The following is a 21,141-nucleotide window of genomic DNA, read 5'->3' as shown; positions in this document are numbered from 1 at the left end:
AGTTTGATAGACTTTGATCCATTGAACAAGATAGAAGAGCAGTAGAGGATGACTCCCGACATTAATCTTAGAACTTCATATGCACATATGTGCCTACACATATGCAAACATTTATACACACATGTAAAGCACACATGCACACACATACATGAAAGAGGAAAAATAAAATAAATACAAATATTAAGCAAATATGCAAACCAACTCCTTATCATCACTGTATGAAAATATAAATCATAATGAGATCATTAACAAAGAGTTAAAGATGACTGTTATCAAGAAAACAATGTTATCAAGAAGACAAAGAAATGACAACTGCACAATGAGGAAGCAGGAATTCTCACAGTGTGTTCCTGGGTACATTAGCTCAGTTGTCACAGAGAACAAAGCAAGGATTATGCAAAAGAACTGCAAACAAAACTACCTATAATCCAACCACCCCTATTGCATTGCTGATAGACAGATAGATAAATGGAAGAAATTATATCAGACAGACACTTATGGTGTGGGATTCCCCTCTCTATGCTGCGAATATGATTTATTACCTTTGGTTAATAATGAAACTACTTTGGCCTATGGCAGGGTAGAATATAAATAGGTGGGAAAACTAAACTGCATGCAGGGAGAAAGAAGACAAAGTTAGGGAGATGCTATGTAGCTGCCAAAGGAGAAAGATGTCAGTCAACCGTCAAAGAAACAAAACATGTAGAAAATGAGGTAATGCCATGGCCTCATGGTGATACACAGAGCAATAGAAATGGGTTAATTTAAGACATAAGAGGTAGCTAGGAATATGCTTGAGCCATTGGCAGTGTTATAATTAACAGCAGCTTTTGCATGTTTATGTGGGTTTGAGTGGCTGGGAAACCAATACATAGTCTCATTTTGCAAATGTCACCCACCATCTGCCATGGACTCACATAAAACCTAAAAAAGCTTAAAAGGGAGGGCTACTAGACCTACAAAAATGGGAGTTAATTGGAGCTTTTGGCAGCTATATTTGTTCAGATAGGCTATTTGCTGGTGGCAAGCAGAGGTACAGCTTCTTTAAGAACCATGTTGGAGGTATGAACAACTCCGACTTTTTCGAGAGATACCACTACAGAGTACTTAAATGGGGTTTGTGAGCAGAGAACTACAAGTTGATTAATGGCAACATAGACCTTCTGCATCCCTGGAGCTGAGGCAGTGAGCATGGCTTGCAGAGCTGTCAGTGGACATAATTCTACCATATTGGACTGGCAGAGCCAACAGGCAAAGCCACAGTGTTAGTCTTAGAAATGCTGCTTAGCATTTTAAGAAGCATTCTTGGTCCAAAAAAAAAAAAAAAAAAAAAAAAAAAAAAAAAAAAAAAAAAAAAAAAAAAAAGGATTACAGGTATGCAACAAACACAGATTCAGACCAAAAAAAGACCTCTAAATGGGTCACAGTGTTAGATAAATGTACATGGGCTTAGGAGAGAAAGAAGAAAGAGTACAGGCAGTCATAGATTAAAGGAGTAAAGATAATAAGGTAAATATTAAGAAATAATAGAGAAAAAAGTCACATGAAGATGGAATGTACACAGAGTCTGGATTGTGTACATTATTGTGTTTCCTTTGAATTTTTTTTATTGTGACTAGGATAACTACAAAGAGATATTTTATTGTACAGTCTGCTAAGGTAAACCAACATGTATACTTTAAAGATATCTTGACTTCAAAATTTGAGTCTAAGGATGTGTTACTTTGGAAAAAAGATTCTGCTTTTGTTTCTATAGAAGATGATAGCCTGTATATTCCTTCCAGGCTAATTTGGTTTGATGGAATAAGACCTCATGAAAGGTCTTCATGAACCCTAAAAATAGTTTGCCCAACAAACAACAGGAACCAGTTTGGAGAAAACTACACACAAATTCCCAAAATTATTGTTTATATTATTTATTTTTGTTTTAAATGGCTTTGTTATATGTGATTAATGATCATAATGATGTGGGATTCCTTTCTGTATGCTGTGAATATGTTTTATTACCATTGGTTAATAAAGAAGCTGCTTTGGCCTATGGCAGGGCAGAATATAAATAGGAGGGAAAACTAAACTGAATGCAGGGAGAAAAAAGACAGAGTTAGGGAGATGCCAAGTAGCTGCCAAAGGAGAAAAATGCCAACCAACCACTGAGGAAAAAAAGAGATGTAGAAAATGATGTAACATCATAACCTTGTGACAACACACAGACCAATAGAGATGAGTTCATTTAAGATGTAAGAGCTAGCTAGGAATATACTTCAACCACTGGCCTCCACAGTACTGTAATTAATGCAGTTTTATGTGATTATTCAGGTCTGAGTGGATGGAGAATTAAAAGACAGTCTCTGTTTATACACCTAGACCCATGTACTGGTATTTTCTGCAACTGTATCCCATTAGCCAAGATATGGAATCAATCAAACGTCCATCAGTGGATGAAGGAGTTTAAAAACATAACATGATAGGATTCAGTCTAACCATTAAAAGATAAAAATCCTGCCCTTGGCACCAATACTGTGTTAAACTATATCAAATAACTGAGAAATAAACTTGTGTTGTTTTTCACTTTCTCAATGTTCTGTGGGTGTGGTTTCCATGTCTGGCACACTCAGGATCTATGACCATATATCTTGACATTGGCATAAAAACCACTTTTATGTTCAGGCTCATACAGGACTAAGGTAAGCATGGCTTTCTCTGCCAGTCCCTCAAGAACTGGCACCTGAGTTAATGGTGGTCAGTTTTGCATAGCTGAATGTTATGTTTTCATCTTAATTAGATCAGACAATAAGGTTCTGCCTGGAAGACTAGTTGCCTACTTGAGAAAACCAGAGACACTGTACTAAAGAATTGATGTAGAACTTGGCACATCCATGGCTTCTCTGGATCACATTCAGCTCATTCTTTGTGGATAGCCATTCCCATGGAGCAGCTGGGCTCCAAAAGAACATTTGACTAGCAAATTGACTTGATTGATTCAAATTTCATTACATACTGGAAGTACATTTTATTTGAGCTAAGCACATTAATATATATCAGCTAGAAGAAAGGCCCAATTCCTTCTTTGTTAGTCATTAATAAAACCTAATGATTTCAACAAAACATTAATGAAGGAAAATATTGACTTGCATAATTCATTTGAAAAATTAATTAATTGTCTTATTAAGGGCAGCCTGTTCCACCAAGTAATTACTAAGGCTCTGATGGAGAATCACTTTGTGTTATTTATTTAGCAAGCTGTTGTTTACGTCCTTCATTTTCTATTGATTTGCTATGCATACAGCTCTTCTGCCTACACAAGGAAACTAAGTGTAATATGAAATAATGATTGTGATTATGTGCTTAAAAGTGATAAGGGGTGGCATCTAACAGGAGGTTTATTGAAGTCACACTGCTTTTCAGAGATAGGAGATTCAGTTGATTCAGTTGCAGTATTCTTTCTCACTAGAGTTTTGGAACAGTGGTATCTAGGGAAAAAAATGTCCTCACATATGAAGCAAGTAGAAGGCACAGGTGAGGTCAAAGGAGCTCTCCTAAGTTAGCATTATGGTGATTCTTTTGATTAGGGAAACCCACAGCTTTAACAGTAAAGTAGCACAATAAATATTTAATAAAAAGAATATTTACTATTTTCTGAAATGCAATATCAAAGGTTATTAAACATAGCAGTGTTGTATCCTGGCCAAGTGTGGTGGTACACGACTTCAATTCCAGCACTTGGGAGGCAGAGACAGGCAGATCTCTATTACTTTGAGGTCAACCTGATCTACGTAGTGAGGTCCAGGACAACTGGAGCTACATAGTGAAAATATTTCTTTAACAAAAAAAGGAAAGACAGAAATAGTGTTGGATCCTAATTTTCTTCTATGATGTCAATCTGTATAGTGACCTTTATCAGATATTTTGATGTGGAATAGAAATGTTTACAAAAAAATTCCTAATAAGTAGGTATAATGGTTTTATTTGGCTTGACACTACGAAGTAAATACTAATATCGTTTACATTAATGCATGACCCCTTAGACTATTCTTTTCATTAAATGCAACTATGCAAGAGCAAAGAGTTCACTTGACATCAATAAAATAACTTGTGCAAGTGGCCAACCAGGGACTGGTCCAAATTGAGACCCACACCACAAAAGGTAGCCTGTGCCTGACACTGCCCAGAGGGCCAGGACCCAGAGGTGAGATGCCCCAGAGACCTAGGCTAGAAGCAAAGATGACTGGCAAAAAAAGGCAGTGAAACAATTTCTAATGATACTCTGCTATACTCATAGACCAGAGTCTAGCAAAATCATCATCAGAGAGATTTCATCCACCAACTTATGGGTGTAGATAGAGACCCACAACCTAACATTAGGTGGATCTTGGGGGATCCTACAGAAGAAGGGAGGAAGGATTGTAGGAGCCAAAGGGTTTGAGGATACCACAAGAACACGGCTCACAGAATCCACTAACCAGGGCTCATAGGGGCTCACAGAGTCTGAACTGACAATCAGGGAGCCTGTATGGGTCTGAACTAGGTTCTGTGCATATTGGTTATGGTTGTGTGACTTGCTGTTCTTGTGGGACTCCTAACAGTGGGAGCAGGGCTACCTCTGACTCTTGCCTGCTTGTTGGACCCTTTCCCTATTATTGGGAAAATAATCCATCCAGTTTTGATAAGAGGGTTTGTGTCTAATGTTACTGTAACTTGCTGTGCCGTGTTTGGTTAATATTCCTGAGAGGCCTGCTCTTGAAATGGAGAAGGGTGGAATCTGGGAGAAAAGGGGGAGGAGAAAGATGGGGAAAACTGTGGTTATGTTGTAATATTTTAGAGAAGAATAAATAAAAAAGAAAAATAGTGATTAATCAAAAGCTCCCTTCTTTTAGAAGATAATTTATTATCTTGTCCTGTGTAAGGAAAATATTTTTACATTGCTTTGCCTAAAAGGGACTTTCCTTCAATTGCAGGCATATTATTCTACAGCATCAGCAAGAACACTAGCATAATAGTGGCATGTTTCATTAAGATATAAAAGGAAGATAAGACCTGAAGTATCGACATTCCAAAATAAATCAGTCCAGCTCTTTACCCATCAGTTCCAGTGTTCTCATTACCATATGGGTATGACAGATGTCTTCCAGAGCCTAGTTTAGACAGACTGCTCAGGAAAGAAGGAGCTCTCCTGGTCCAGATGGAAATTAAGATGGAAAAAGATGCCCACCCCCAACAGACCTTTTTTAAAATAAGAGAGCATCATTTCTGAGAATTTGTAAGTCATCTTGGGAGTTTTCTGCTCTGTGCATTATTCAAGGACCATCTTAAAGTAGACCTGTATCTGAACGGATGGAAGATGGAACAATGAATGAACAAATGCCACTAAAGGCCATTCTTTCTGCAGAGAGAGGGTTCATGTCCGATTCAGACATTTACGGCTGCATGACTCCGCAAAGCAGAGCGCTCTAGCCATTTATTCAACAGTAAATTTCTCTACCTTATTCATATCTCAAATATCCACAAGATGGCAGCAAAGGACGACATATCAAATCTGACTGCTTAATTCAAAATCAGCCAGCAGAAGTGATTAATAAGGCTTGAATCTCTTTCTGCCCGAGACAGGGAACCAGTATCAAATCTACTCATGGAAAGCACAAGTGTGGTGTTTAGTTACCCCTCTATAGGCAGAAGTGACAGTTCACCACGTGATTTATCCATTATTTCTTTTAAAAGTCTGTGACAGAATCTGCCTTCGTGCTATTTCAGTTTGTAATCTCACAGGTTTATTAATCTGAATGCAAGTCTCTAGAAAAACCAGTAAGTCCACAGAGCTGTGGAAGAGGTACCTGTGAGAGCCTTGGGTTTGCTTTCTTCAGAGGTCCATGCTTAGTTCCCCTTCCTGTTCCATTTTCCTGTCACACAAAGAAATAAAAACGCACCAAATCCACACTGTTTGCACCAACCTGATTTGGCTCATAGCCACAGGATTGGTTCGTTTTCCAGTCACCCCTTGTGAACGAGATGTAATTTACCTCCAAGCTCCAAGTGTAGAGTTAGAGAACCAGCCGAAGAAACCCACCCTGGTCCTGAAATCAGAGCCAGTGAAAGAAACCCACCCTCACCCTGAAACCAGTGCCAGTGAAAGAAATGCTTTAGCCCTGAACCCAGACCCAAAGAAATGCACCCTAACTCTAAAACCAGTGCCAAAGAAACACACTTTGTCCCTAGAATCAGAGTCAGTGAAAGAAATACACCCTGGCCCCAAAACTAGAGCCAAAAAGCTTTCAAAGGCCAGTGAAAGAAACAATGTTTGGCTCTGAAATCAGCCATCTCTTCCCCTGACCAACTAAACTAACCAATCCCTCTTCTCCCTGGGAAAACTTCACCCCTAAGAATCCCTTTATAAGCCCTGTGCCTGTTCAGTTTGTGGATGCTCTTCTTCCACCCTGGTAGAGGCAGCCAGTCTCCTGGGCTCTTCCCTCCCAATAAATCTCTTGATCCAGGTTTGGGTGAAGACTTTTCACCAGAGAAGAGATGGGGCGGAGTCAGACTGTAATACTTTCTCTGTGGAAGTCTTCCCCTAGCAGTGCTGAGTTGTTGCAACTTTGCAAGACCAGTCAGAAGCTAAGCAGAGCAGGGCTGTAACATTTTCATTGGGGAAACCTTCCCCTAGCAGAGCAGAGTTGCTGCACTCCAGAGCAACAGAGCCGAGTTTTCACAACTTCTCTAGGAAGCCCGGGGGAGGGGTTGGCAATTGGCCTTTAATCAATTCAGTCCTATAAATACTGCTGCTGATCCATTTTCTACATATGACCTAAAACTAAAATTATTATTTTCTTGTAAGAGCCATACTATCTCTCGCACACAAAACTCGCAGTTTGGTGCCAGAAACGCTGGCTACTTAGTTGTCAGTCCAAAACATTAACAGAGTAAAAACTCCAACAAATTCCAAAAAAGCAAAATTTAAAAGCTATTTCAATCTTATTTGTGCTTCAACTAATGTAAGTCATTCAGTGTATCTTAAAATATTTTAGTGTGTAAAAATTGTCTACCCTATCAACAAGGGAACCTACAGAATTTATCAATACAGGTTGCCATCTAGTGGTCATATATTAGATCACAGTTTGGGTTCTCGAAACCGCATTGATTATAACTAGTTAGGTTTCTAGTGTACACATCGCTGCATTCGAATTGTCGTGATCCTGTTATTATAACAATTAATTAAAACTTTTTATTTCCTATTTGCACACTTGCTAAGAGGGCGTGGTGTAAAAATGGATGTGTACCAATAAGAGGAGCTATGTATGGAGTGCTGGTTTGCTGAATGGCCATTCAGATTTACACATGGATACTCCCATACAGCTTAATTTATGAATTTTCCACCATATCAGGTAGGAGTGTCAGAATGCCTCTCAGAAAAATAATCCTTCCATCAATTAACTACAATTAACTAAAATCAGTTCTGTACTCCATCAAAGAGCCTACTTCAGCCCTTCATGAGTTCTCATTCAGTTATTTAAAGTATCTGCTTAGGGTGGGCATGCAGCTGAACATTTGGATTCCCCAACACTGGGGAGGTGGAGGCAAGAGAGTCAGTAGTTGACAATTTATCTACAGCTACATAGAGAGTTTGAGGGATATGTACATGCCTATAATATTGACTTGGTACCTGGTTACATGCTAGTAAACATAAAAGAATAATGTTGTGGGGTTCTCACCAGGGAAGATTGCTCAGACATGTGTTTCAACCAATAGAAAGCCTTTCTTAGCCAGCCGGCAACTACACTGCGTGTTTGGGACTCCCGTGCACCCTGAGCCTTTCTCAGGGTGAGTTTCTAAGCGGAAAAACTGTGTTCTGGGATCAGCTAACAAGAACACTTAGCCAGAAGTGGGACTACAGAAGCCAAAAAAAAAAAAAAAAAAAAAAAAAAAAAAAAAAAAAAAAAAAAAAAAACAAGATTAGTGCATTCGGAGACTTCCCCAAAGCTGTAGACTTTGATGGACTAGGTCTTTATGATTAGATCACAGTTTGGACTCTGGAAATGGATTGCATTGGTGATATATAGTGAGGGTCTGGCAGGTGGTGCTATCTCCATGTTGTTTTACAGCCAGAGTGAAACTTCCATCATGGAGACAGTTGTGCTAAGGTCTGGAGCCCTGTTAAAATAATGACTAAGAATATCTAAGTTTTATCTAAAGAAGAAAATATTAAGAATCGTATGGTGTTGGGGATTGCTACACAACGGTTTAAATGTGCTTTTCCTTCTTGGTGTTCTCACATATGATTAAAATCAAGACTTTTAAGGAAGTGCAAACTCCCAGACAACAGAAAGAATCTTGTAATATAGTTGTGAAATACTTGCAAATATTTATACTATTAAACCCTGTTTGCTGGAACCTACGTTAATGAAAATTACTATGTCTAAAGTAATGGCTCTCAACCTGTGGGCCATGGCCCTTTGGCAAATCTCTGTCTCTAAAAATATTTACATCATGATTTATCTCAGCAGTAAAATTAAAGTTTTGAAGTAGCAAAGAAAATAATTTTATGGTTAATGATCACCACAACATAAGAAACTATATCGAAGGGTCACAGCATTAAAAAGCTAATAAAGACTTTCTATTGGTTGAAACACATGTCTGAGCAGTCTTCTGCGGTGAGTACCCACAGCATTCTGAACCTTCTGAAAATTGAGAACCACTGGTCTTAAGTCCCAATCAATTTAGAAAGAACATAAGTATGTATAATACAGACATGTTTTCGAACACTAAGGTTGTTGGCATTTTCCGTCTAGGACATCAGTTACTCAAAACATGTAAGAGTGAGCAGAAGCCAAATGACTAAGTAACTGCTGACTTATTCAAATAAGTTTGGGAGAATAAACACTCCTTACATATTTAATTGGGATTTTTTTTTCTCAAACACACCATTGTTTTCAGGGATAAAGGGCTGATCATGTTTAGTGATTATTATAGAAATATCTAGAATCTTGTCATAATATAAGCAAATGCTATTGTAGTTGTTGGTGGTGGGGTTGGTCACATGTGTAAGCCAGGGGTTGTGCTTTGGACAAGGTCTGTCGCAGGAACGGGAATTTGTTGATTAGTTAGAATGGTCAGCCAGCAAGCCCACAGGTCCTCCTGTCTTAGTCTGACCTGACCATTTTCTACCCAGGTGCTGGGAATCTGAACTCACATCTTCATGCTTACACAAAAAGCATTTTGCCCACCACCTAAATATTTGCTGATTACAAATAAAGCGAGAACATGACAACTGAAAGTTGTCCCTATCTAGATAAGTTTCTGATAGTTTCTTCTCAACCAAATTTTGGCACAGTATAGCTAGTATTAAAACAGGTGAAATTAATTCATCATTTTAATCTAACAAGGGATGAAATTCACAAGTTCCCCAAACCTTAAAAAAATAGCAAATGCCAGAACTAGAAAAATGGCACAGCAGTTAGAAGAATGCACTGCTCTTATAGAAGACACAAGTTTCTTTCCCAGCATCCATATCAGGCAACTCACAACTGGGTGTAAGTCGAGCTCCAGAAGGATCTGACCCCTCTTGCCTTCAAAGGTACCTTCACTCACACACGCACATGTGTGTGTGCGCATACACACACACATACCTTTAAGGCAAACCAAAAATCTATTTTAAGAAGAAATCTTGTCCTATCCACTGAGAGAATCCACTGAGCAAAGAATAAAGTTGTTTTTAAAGTCCCACACAGTCCTAATAATACCCTTTAATTAAGAAACCAACTGTCACATGTTGTATAGGGGAGAGATTTTGAGAATAGAAAAGTCATTGAGAGTCAAGGTCATGTGGTTCAGCAGAGGAGAAGGGGGTAGGGATGGAGGAGGAGGGGGTAGAAGAAGGAGGAGGAGAAGAAGGGGTAGAGGGGAAAGGAGGAGGAGAAGTAGGAGGAGGAGAAAAAGGAGAAGGAGGAGGAAATGGGAGAAGGGGGACAGGGCGGGGGAGAGTAGGAGGAGGGTGAGAGGAGGAGGAAGAGAAGGGGAAGAAGAACACACCCAGTCTTACCTTTTCCAGCACTAAGCAAGATGCAGAAAGAGACTGCCACCACAAGAATGAAAAGATCCCTGCCCATAACACTAGAGAATGCCATGCACTTTGTTCATTATACGTTTTTCCACATTATATACTTAATAGTAAGCAGAAAATCTAATGATATTTATATATAAAATCGGATCTTTAAATATTTAAAAAACACGTGCCTAATGTTATCACAGTCTTAGTCAGCTATTAACTCGTATTTTGACATTCTGGCACATTCTTCCAGGAACTTGACACCAGAAGCAGCTCATTGTCTCTAAACCCTTGTTTCATTATTAAAATAATCCCTTCCAAGTGTCAACTTGACATTCTCTCAAAATGACTCTTTCATTCTCAACTGTCTTATTAGGACAAATTTTTATCTGTGAAGCACTTCTTAGTTAATTGAAAAGAGAATTGGAAGCCAAACTAAACTGTCCATACCTATTTGTGAAGATATTTTATAATTACAATGTTAATTGAGTTGATCAAATCAGCATAATTTTGAAAATTACTTTCACAAAGACATGCTTCAACACGCACACATTGTGGCTTCTCAGAAGGAAAGCTGCCATTTCTTTTAAAAGAAAATCACAGGAAATCCCTAAAATCACTTTAAACTTTTTTTAAATGAAAACAAATTGTTTTACAGTCTGTATCAGAAGCAGAAACTAGGGTATTGTGTGCTACAGACACAAGGATCTCATGCTCTACAGAAACAAGGGTCTCATGTTCTACAGACTGAATGGAACCAGCTCTGACTTGAAGGCAGTGACACACGAGACATCTGGTGGAGCTTTAGAAGTACAAGGGTATTTGCAGGTTCTATAGGGAAATCAAGTGTAGCATCATAAGTGTTTCTACATAAATATCATTAGAAGCAGGAAGCATTGTACAAATAATTTCTAAAGTAAATTCTACCACTTTGCCTGAGTCTTTAGGTTTTAATATTATGTGTGACTCAAAGAAGAAAATGCTGGACTTGGACTAAATAATTCTTTTTTTGTCTCTTAACATATCTTTTTAAACATGAAATGCCAGAAGATGGTTAGAAACTTGGGAAAATAATCGTTGGAGTAGTAAAGAACTCTGAGGACTTCACCAGCAAAGTGATAAATTACTGAACTACAAACCCTCCCTCCTCTGGAGAGACACTGAGAAGACAGATGATTCTAAACAATTCTCTGGGAGCTTTGAAACAAAGATTTATGATAGTAAAGCAAACCCCAAAACAAAAAGGTACTATCTCCAAAATGAGAGTAGGGCTGGGTAGGGTTTAACTAGCTCCAAACCCTCCCTGACCCTGTCTTGATCTTCACCAATGGCAACCCAGTTCCCTTCATCTTGGAAATAAAGATCAAAACACACTGAATATAACTGGTGCTTTGCAGGCTTTTGTGTTGAACTTGTGGCCCCCAACAATTTTGAAGAAGTGATGCAGGTTTCAACAAGGGTCTTAGCTGAAAAGAGTAAACCTCTGTAAAGGTGCCTTGGATGGCTGCCTCTGATCCCTGTCTTGCTCTTCTACCTCCCCTCCCCCCCCCCCACCCCTTCATATGGACTGCGAGGTAAATCGTCTCCCCATGATTCCATTATAGTGAAACTCTGTCCACACTCAGACTGTGGAATGAGTCTTCAGAAAACATATGAGCCAAAATTGTCGTTCCTTTAACTTATTCTGTTGGTATTTGTTCATGGTAACAAGAAAAGCTGATAAATACAAATAGCTCATTTGCAAGTTGTGTCTGTGTGTGTGTGTGTGTGTTCTAACCAGGTTAGAATATGTTTGAGAAACTGGTTTGCTAGTCTCTCAATCATACCTCAGAATCTAGACAAGGGGAAAGGTCGCATTTCTCAAGACAGTGGCAAGGGGTAAAGAAACTCATGTTTAAGGTCGTGGATGGAGTTACATAACAGACCATCAAGGGCCAGAAGAGAAGATGAAGTGAGACTCCTTAGAAAAGGCACATTCATATGCAACCGCATATACCTATGAAGGATGTTTAGAGAGTCACAGATGTCTGCTCGGCAACACATGTTTAGAAATGTCCTGAGTCTAATGGTAAAAGTAAAATGCTGCAGATCCCCTAAGTGGCTGTAGTGGGCAGTTGGTCCAGAGACCACGCCCTGCAGGTCCCCAAAGAGGCAGCAGACAGTGGGCAGTGAGTCCTGAGACCAGCCAGTCCCAGGCAGGAGTGGCACATTCCCCAAGTGGCTGCAGCAGGCTATGAGTCCCAGGCAGGGAGCTGCGTGGTGGGTGAGAGACCTCAATGGGGCAGCCGGTCCCACAAGGTGAGACAGACAGACAGGCATGCCACAAGACCATGCCACAGGTCTCTGCAGGTGACTGGTCCTGGTCAGGGAGCCATGTGGCTGACAAGAGACAGAGACATGGATAGACATGCCATGCAGAGTGAGGTTGGATATTTATTTAGTGGGTTATGGAGAGGAAAGGGGAAAAGAGCAGAGAGAGAGGCAGAAGGGAAAGGGGAGAAGGGGGGAGAAGGGAGAGACAGAGCTGCAGAGAAAGAAGAGACTCAGGCTGGAAAGCTGAAGATGGGGGCGTGGCTTGTCTCTTAAAGGGACAGAGCAGACCATTACACTGAGAAGATCAGCAGTTTTTATCCAGAACAAGACTGGATGAGCAGCAGGCCTGGGTTGAGCATGGAGCTGGTCTGCATAGACCAGGAAAGGTAGTTGTTACATCCTTCCAAAAGTGTGTGCATGCTCATACATCTGTCCTTCCGTCTGTCTGTCTGATTTCTGGGCCATCAAGAAGATCTCTGCCAAAGCAGTTGGTAAATGTGAGCTGGAACTCCAAGCCAACACAGTGGGTAAGGGAAGTACAGCCCCAAACCCAGGGAAGGAGCAAACTTTTAAATGGGAGATGCTGTAATCAGGGGAGTTCAAGTCTGTTGTGTTTTAAACGTAAGATGCCCACAGAGGCCCATATGTCTGAGTACTTGGTCCCCAACTGTGGGTTCTGTTTGGAATGGGTACAGCAGGACAAGGACAGGAAGCCTTGCTGGAGGAAGTCTGAGGTCTTCAAGAGTTTATAGCCTGGCCACACTTGCAGCTTATTGTCTGCTTCTTGAGTGAGGGTGTGTAATGCCCAAGTTTCTGGTCACCAAATGAATTCATGGAGCCAGATTTCTGATGGAAATTACATGAAGATTTTAATAATAAGTCAAACTCAAGTTTGGACTTCACCTCCACCAAGCCAACACAGTGGGAAAGAGAAGTGCAGCCCCGAAGCCGGGGAAAGAGCAAACTTTTAAAGGGGAGATGCCTTAGTCAGGGGAGTTCAAGTCCTGTCATTTTGGGATTGGGTGAGTAGTACATAAGATAAGGTAGTTTCTGAACCCATTAATCAGTTTTGGGGTGTGAAAACCTAACAAATTAAAGAGCCATTAATAACTGACAAGGTATCTTCAAGGACAGAATTCCTCCCAAGAACATCTGGACCTTGTTAAATATTATGGCCCTACTCCCTATCTTCTTAATTGGCCATTTTTAAGGTATATGTTCAAGTTTCTGCTATGGCAACACATTTCTGGAGCTGCGATCACCCACCCCCCAGCTCATTCATTATATGGCTTAAGATGAAGCCCCCTCTTTAAAATGGAGCTTGCAAAGTCAGGTCCTCACAGGTACAACGTAAGTAGCCTCTTGTTCCAGCTACCATGGCTTCCCCGTCTGTTGCCATGGCTTCTCTGTCATTATGGACTCTATTTATTTGACACTGTTAGCCAAAATGAATCTGTTCTCTCCTGGGGTGCTTTTATCTGGGATTTTTATCACAGCAACCAAAAAAAAAAGAGAAGGTAATTACAGCAACAAACAGCAATGAGTACATACAAATCCCATAGTCATCTCTAAAAGAGACATCTCAAAACAGGCGGTCTACTACTTAGAGTTTTAACATCAGAAGTATGAGGGAGGGAGAAATGCAGGACAGGAACAAATCTGATTTTCAATCATAACCATATTATGATTATCAATTAATCAACTTTCAGTCATAAAAATCCACAAGCTGTATAAAGAACAGGAAGCAGGTCCCACTCAAAAAACAACAAAAAAAAATTGTACAGACGTCAGATTCATCAAAGATGAATGAATTTTTTAAAAGATGACCTAAATACACTCAAAATATTGAGAAAATTATTAGTAGAAAATGAAGGAAAATTTTAGCAAAATGGTATCTGAATGCATTGGGAATATCAATAAAGAAACAAAAGTTATTTTTTTTTAGTAATACAAGTGAAATAAAAAAGATTCATTAGAATGATTCAATGGGGGAGGAGGGTAGGAAAAAGAGAAAATAAGATGAACCTAAAGACTGATAAATGGGATTTCTAATCTGAGAGAATGAACTTTTTATTGTTTAAACTATTGACTTCTTAATTTCACAATCCTCAGTTCCAGGGGCAGATGCTGCCATGGCCTGAACTGTGGCTCCACTCACTCAAGCATGTAGCTGTTGAAGCTTTGGCTCCCAAAGTGACTGTGTTTAAAAGCAAAGAGTTTAGGGAGACAAGTAGCGTTAAATCTCATCATAAATATAGTTTTAGTCCCTAATCCTATAGGACTTTAGCCACACAACATTTTTTAAAAAAAGGTCTCTCACTAGAAATCAGTTTTCTCATCAGCTGAGAACATCCCAGCAGGGTCTTCTGTAACCAACAGCCACTTGCTGATGCCAAGCAAGAACTGAAGGTGATTCCTCCTATGCTGCTGGTTGACCTTTCTCCCCTCCTCCCTTCCCAGTCACTGGGGACCAATATTCTGTTCTTCCACATGTTTAATTTCTTGGCTTCTATAATTCAGTGAGAACATCAGCCTGGCTTGTTTCACTTAATGCAACAATCTCCAGCTCCGTCTATGCGGCAGCAGATGGCAGGATTCTGTGCTATTTTTGTGTGATAGAGGGAACAAAATATGTGGTGTAAAATCCTAGTAGTTAAACAAGTTAGTTAGCCAAATTGAACTGGGTCTGTGTTAGTTTCTGGAGCAACTTCATAATGTTTAGTTATCATAAACCACATTGATTTGAGGGCATTATATAGCTGTTATTTATTGATGAATGGTAGCTGCTATTCATTGAACAGAAATATTATAGTGGAAACTGAAGGAATTTCCTAGGGAGTCATTGAGGCTCAGTGTGGGATTTCTTTTGCCCCACCCTCCCTCACTACTTCTCAAAATGTCTCTAGTCTTTACCTCTGAGGAGTCAAGTTCTAATCTAGAGAACAAGTGCAGATACACAGCAGAATTAAAGATTAATTATCTAATATATACACTCAATAATGTTAGTTTTCATCTGCCTTTTGCGTTCCCAAACAATGCAGACTCTTGTTTTTACCTGTAACTCTCCTAAGATAAAGTAACTAAAGCAAGAACATGATAAATTCACAGCATAAAAGTATTATATGGCTGAAAGAGACTATCACTGTCTCAGTAAATTATTGCAACTTCTACCAATGGATTTTATATAAGAGGTCACTTTCTCTCCCTTTCTGCCTTCATATAACAGCATTAAAAAAATAAGCTGAACAAGCTAGGGCTGGGCATGCAGTTTAGTGGTAGGACAAGTGTGTAGCATGTAGTAATCTCTGGATTCAACCAGAACTTAAAGCTGCATTTTCAGTGAAATATGGGAAGAGACTGTGGGAACAGACCCTAAGTGAGTCCCAGCAGTGTCTCAACTTTCTGTTCATGACTCGGTGTAGACCTGTTTAGTCCAGCAGGACCTGTGATGTACATTGGTGAAGAAGGTCAATAGGATGGGCAAAATGCCTGCAGAGCAAGCTTGATGGCCTGATCTCCATCCCTACCTGCAGGTGGAAGGAGAGCACCTGCCAGAGTGATCCTCTGACCTGTACACATGCCCAGTGATGCACATGTACTCTCATGCATCACACACACACATACATACACTAAAATAGCAGTAGCATAATTAACAGAGAAACTAAAAATTACATAATATTCTGGATATGTTCTGCAATTAAAAAAAATTGACAAATATACTCATCATTCATCAGAATGAATGACTGTAGCACAACTATGTGGACTTTCAGCTGCAGACCAGTCCCGCAAGCTGCAGGTTTCTGCCTTCTTGGAATCTTGGTGTTAATCTATGTTCTTGCGAGATCCACGCAAGCACAAACATTTCCATCTCTTCCCTTTTTTGCACAGGTAATGTTGTAGAGCTATTGGCTCAGAGGTGGGTAGAAAAGCTACATACTTCAGAGTATAAAATGAAAATAAATGGGTGGCTTTTGCTTCCCTGGGTGGAGATAAAACACTCAAAGGTGACATAGGCCAGCTGGAGGGCAAACAGCTCTGCCCTGCTCTGAACCGGCTGTAGAGACATGCTGAAGGACAAGTTTGATCCCCACTGTTGGAAAATGAGCAAAATGCCAAATGTTGGTATTGGCAATGAGGTTCTCTAAAACGCTTGCTGGCACATGCCTTCTTGTGTAGTCAGTTACAAAAGCGCTTCTGTGTTATGTGCAAATAAAGACCTCAGGCAGCCCTCAATGTCCAAGTGCAAGCTCAGCTCTAGTTGAAGGAAGCAGAGAAAACAAGACAAGAGAAGGAGCAGAAAAGTAAAAGAAATCAAACTGGCCAGGGAAATTAAAAGACGATGGTAAGAAGAAGGAGGAAAGGGGATGAGGAGAAAGGATGGAAGGAGAAAATGAAAGGAAGAAACCCATCATCCCTTGTCTCACCAAAGTAAGATCCCAGGCACTGTGTGCTCACAGGACACAGAGCTCTGACTTCCTGTGATTCTCCCCACTCCATTCAAACTCATACCCTGACTTTAGAAACAGGAACATACCAAGCAGTTTCCTCTCCCTTCAGGAAGCATGCATACAGGAAGTGTGGGCTTCAGCTACTCTTTCCACTCCTCTATCTTTATCATTTAAAACCATGACAAGCACATGATAATTGACCAAGATAATTGACCAAGTAACTGAATGAGTAATCGTCTTTTAAATAAGAGACTAAAGCATTAGTGGGTCTAGCACTTACATAGGTTATGTGACAAGTTGCTAAGTATTTCCATACACTGGGACTAACAATCAGAGCATCATTTGCATTCAAATTTGAAACTTGCCTAAATATTTTTTAATATAAAGACAGATTAAGTTATGAGGAAAGTAAGGTTTATTTCTATGTCATGGTTGTCATTGGTGATATGAGTTGAAGCCTACATTAGCATAACATATAAAACTTAGATCCTAAATTGCATTCACCGTTCTTAAAGAAAATCCTGAGTCCATTCCTGGACCTACATGGCAGCTTACAAGCATCTACAACTCCAGTGCCCAGGAATCTGATGCCCTCTTCTGGTCTCCATGGTCTCCTGCATGCACGTGACACACAGACACACACCCAGTTTCACATACAGATAAAATGAGTTAAATATTTTTAAAATAAATAAAATAAAACAGATCTTCTGAATGACATCATTCAGGCTGGATGAGGTCAAATTATCAGGGTTCTCTTTTGAAGAGTAGCATGGCATTTCAGGGTCTGAACGCAGGCATATTCCCACTTCACTGAAACACCATGCTGACTCTGACTCAGACATGCTGTGCATGCTACCAGGTTAGAATCTCAGGGCAAAATGTACTAAACCAGCTTGATGCAAAGAAATACATTTTAAAAATGCACCATTGTTTTTATCTCTGGGCTCTCTTTCTGGGTCAGGGATGCTTGGGGCTTTTTAGAATGGCATTTCCCCAAGTAAACTTACGTTATTATATGTCTGCTGTAACTTTTCTATGATGATTTATATTTTAAAAAAACACTCCATTGTAACAAGTATAATCTGTAAGATTGTCCTTAACTTCCAGCAGATCGCATATCAGAGAAGTAGACATGGTTCTCAAGCATAATTTTAGTTATAACATCTCTCTAACCAGTAATTCAGTTTCACAAGGGAGATGCAGATTGCATACATAAAAGAATCCAAACCATTAAAGGTAAAATTGAAAGCTATCTTTTAACAAAATTAATGTGCATATATTTTATCACACAGCACGTTTAGCATAAAGCATTATGAAAGGAAAATAGCAAAACATCTACATAAAAAGTGCCAGAATGTAAGAGCAAATGTTCCCCGTGGAATCTTACTGCATCTATCAGAATGGGCCAGTGAAAAATATTGCCTAAGAGAACAGATAGATGCCTTCTAGATAGGGCTGGAGAGATGGCTCAGTAGGCAAAAATGCTAGTTACTGTTTCAGAGGACCAGAGTTCAGTTCCCAGGATCCATGCTGGATGGCTTGCAACTCCAGCTCCAGGGAGCTGATGTACACTTCTGGTCTCTGAAGGTACCTGTACTTGTGAGAGTGTACATGTAGGACCCAGCCATGACAAGTTCAAAAGAGGCCTAAGTCTCAGTAGTTTAAGACCACAAACTGAGACTACCCAGGCACCACCCTGAAACAGACCATCCACAGGAAATTCCTAATGTTCTAGCCATTGTAGATAGGATCACCTGCCAGCACACACCCATCTCTTTTCACCAGGACACTCCTAGGCAAATGTCAGCCAATCAGAAGTCATGAACCTTAAAAATCCCTCACCCGACCCCAACTAATCTTGGGGCTCTCTGACCACTCCAATATGATGAACACATGGAGAGTCCGAGTTTGCAAACTTGTATAAAAATAAAAGCTATTTGCTTTTACCTACAAGTGGGGGTGAGGGATTTCTAAGGTTCAGGCTCCCTGATTGGCTGGCATTTGTCTAAGGGTGTCCTAGTGAGTTTGAGTTAGGTGATCCTATCTACAGTGGTTGGAATGTTAGGAATTTCCTTTGGGGATGCTCTGTTCTTGGGTGGTGCCTGACTGATCTCAGTTTGTGGTCCTTCCTGCAACCAGGTATTGCTTCAGGGTAAACTACTGAGACTCAGGCCTCCATTAAACTCAGGCTGAGTCCTACACTGGCAGATGATAATGGCTGGAAGTTAAGAACTTTCTTTGGGTGGTCTGTTCATATTAAGCTTATCATGGCTGGATGAGTCCTACACTTCCCCCTTCAAAAGCACTGATTGCAGGACGCAATCATGGGTTCTACTTGTAATGGAAAAATTAAAAATGCTACAGGTCCCGAGTGACTGCTGCAGGCAGCGGGTCATGAGACCACACCACAGGTCCCCTAGTGGGGGCAAGCAACCGGCCCCAGAGCAGCCAGTCCCAGGCAAGGACAGCACATGAGACTGCCGTAGGTCTCAGAAGACGGCTGGTCCCAGGTGGGCTGCGGGCGAGAGCCAGACAGATAGGCACGCCTTGAAGAGTGAGGTTGGATATTTATTTAGTGGGTTATGAGAGGGCAAGGGAGAAGAGCAGAGAGGCAGAAGAGGGGGCGAAGCTGCCTCTTCAAGAGGGAGACAGAAGAGGAAAAGACTCAGATTGAAAGCAGGAAGGAAGATCTGCCTACCTCAGCAGACAGGAGAGGGGGTAGGCGTGGTTTGTCTCTTAAAGAGACAGAACAGATCATTATACTGCTTGCCCATGGTCTTAAGGAGGTATTATTGGGACCTAAGAACTATTTTAGTTAATAAATCCATTAATTATTAACTGTGGGCCTATATTTTTGGTATATCAACAGGCACTATAGGTAGTTATTTTGTCCCCCATGCCAAGGAATTCCCCCTTGTCGTAACCTTTCAACCTATTCTAGGCAGGGAGCATAGAATGAACATGTTCCTTTCCGCAACTACTACAAGCTGACATTGGAATGTTGTTATCAGGGCCCAAGTAGATTGAAAGGCTAGCCAAAGGTAGTGAGGGAATTCAGGCAATGGGGCACTCATCAAATATCATTAAAGGGACAGGGAGTGTTCATATCAGCTGGACTGGTCCACATCAGCTTTCAGGAAGTTCAGGGCTCTCCACCATTCAGAGCAGGTGTAGTCAGCAAGCTAATGCTTAGATGTGTCTGACAGCCAAGTGGAAGCCTATTGAGATAAGTTTAAACTAGGAACAGAAGTTAAAATTTGTGTACTTAAAGAAAAATCCATATTATAGAAAAAAGCAGATAACGGGTGTAATGATCTGTTCTGTCTCTTTAAGAGACAAGCCACGCCCACTCCCTCCCCTGTCTGCTGAGACAGGCTGATCTTCAGCTTTCAGCCTGAATTCCCTCTCTTTTCCATCTCCATCTCAAAGAGGTAGCTTCTGCCTCTCCCCACGTCTTCCCTTCCCCCCTTCTGTCTCTCCCTTCTCTCTCTCTCTCTCTGTCTCTCTTTCTCTCTCTCTCTTGTCTCTCTTTCTCTTTCTCTCTCTTGTCTCTCTTTCTCTCTCTGCTCTTCTCCCCTTCTCCCTTCCCCCTCTATAACCCATTGAATAAATATACACCCTCACTCTTCATGGTGTGCCTATCCATGTCTCTTTCTCTTGCCCTCCCCCCCCCCTGCATGTCTCCCTGCCACTGACCAGCCACAGCTCAGGGACTTGTAGCTGTCCCTGCCTAGGACTGGCTGCTCTCAGGGCCTGTGGCCTACTGCCACATGGCCTGATGCCACCGCAGAGGATCCTGCAGCATTTTTATTAATCCATTTCAATGGATATCTGGAAACAGAAGGAATAGACTCATACCTTTGAGTCCTAGCAAAAACTACAGATTTTGGTTAAAAGCACGAATATTTTTCTGCTGTCCAGAGAGCCATGTATGGTTTGGACAGAAATGTCTTTGGCCTGATGAGAAACACCTTTAGTTCGTATCTAAATGGCAACTAGAATAAATCTAAAATCTTGAACTTGTGACCCAAACGGTAAGTAGTCATTGCTCTATCAGCTTATTAGAACTAAACCATAGAGGGGGGAAGAAAAACATTTTCCATATCTTAACCTGTATTTACATCTTAAGTCATTTTTTTGACCCACAAAGATAAAGAAATTTTATATTCTCAGACTTTAAAACATTTTTATGAGACCTAGTATCTTTAGAATGAGCTAACAAGCTCTCTATAGCTTTGTGGAAGGATCTGGATAGCTTTTGCTGCTAAACTGACATTATAACTGCCCTAGCCACCCATACTATCAGAGATCCCAGAAGGATAAATCAAGTGTATCTGAGTACAGAGC

Source organism: Arvicola amphibius, chromosome 5 (genome assembly GCF_903992535.2).
Source record: "Arvicola amphibius chromosome 5, mArvAmp1.2, whole genome shotgun sequence".
NCBI lineage: Eukaryota > Metazoa > Chordata > Mammalia > Rodentia > Cricetidae > Arvicola > Arvicola amphibius.
This window is presented reverse-complemented; position numbering follows the sequence as displayed.